This window comes from Populus euphratica, unplaced genomic scaffold (assembly GCF_000495115.2).
Source record: "Populus euphratica unplaced genomic scaffold, PopEup_1.0 scaffold484.1, whole genome shotgun sequence".
In the NCBI taxonomy this organism is placed as follows: domain Eukaryota; kingdom Viridiplantae; phylum Streptophyta; class Magnoliopsida; order Malpighiales; family Salicaceae; genus Populus; species Populus euphratica.
Window position 1 is genome coordinate 4,054 of NW_011500184.1, and position 852 is coordinate 4,905.

The window sequence follows — 852 nt, forward strand, 5'->3', positions numbered from 1 at the left end:
TTTATATATATAAAAAAAAACTTTACTAGTTATGTTTTCTATTTGCAAAATCATTGTTACTATGATGGTAGAGTCAATGAGTTATCTTGTTAAAGTGACTCTTGAGACGCATTCTAGTAAACATTCTTAACAAGGTCTATTATAATACTTCTTGAAATATTCAGGTTTACAAACTCTCACATTATTATTTATTACTTCTACTCATATGCTCATTTAACAAGTATTTTTAAATCTTCATTTTCACACACACACTTTAACATATGATTGTGGATTGCATATTAGATTATAACATTATTTATGTTCTTTTGTTAAAGGTAACAACTAAAGGAAAGGGATAGTATATAATTTGTAAAAAAAAAAGGAAAACAAAAAAAGAAAAAAATAATGATAATAAATGTAATTAAAAAAATAAAATAAATAAAAACATAGATACGCTTGGTTTCGTAGCCTCCCTAACCTGAGTTATTAAGCTCGAAGATATGTTTTAACACCTAATACCCTAAAATCAACTGACTTGGGAACTATTGGGCCAACGATTGTTACACAGGTTGAGGAGAAAAGCTTAAGGAAATCAAACATTGCACTATCTACGTATCAGTATCTGCAACTCGAGTTATTAAGCTCGAAGGGGTGTCTCAACACCTAATACCTTAAGATCAACTGGTCTAGGAGTCATTAGCTAAAAGCACATTATATGGGTTATAGATGCATTGTGTTTTAAGTTATATTTATATCCAAAAAAAAATAATGATCACAATCCAAGGACGTTAACCTTAAACATTAGAACATAATATTGTTTTCTTTTAATAAAAGCTCCATCATCTATGTTTTCATACATTGAGCACATAAAAA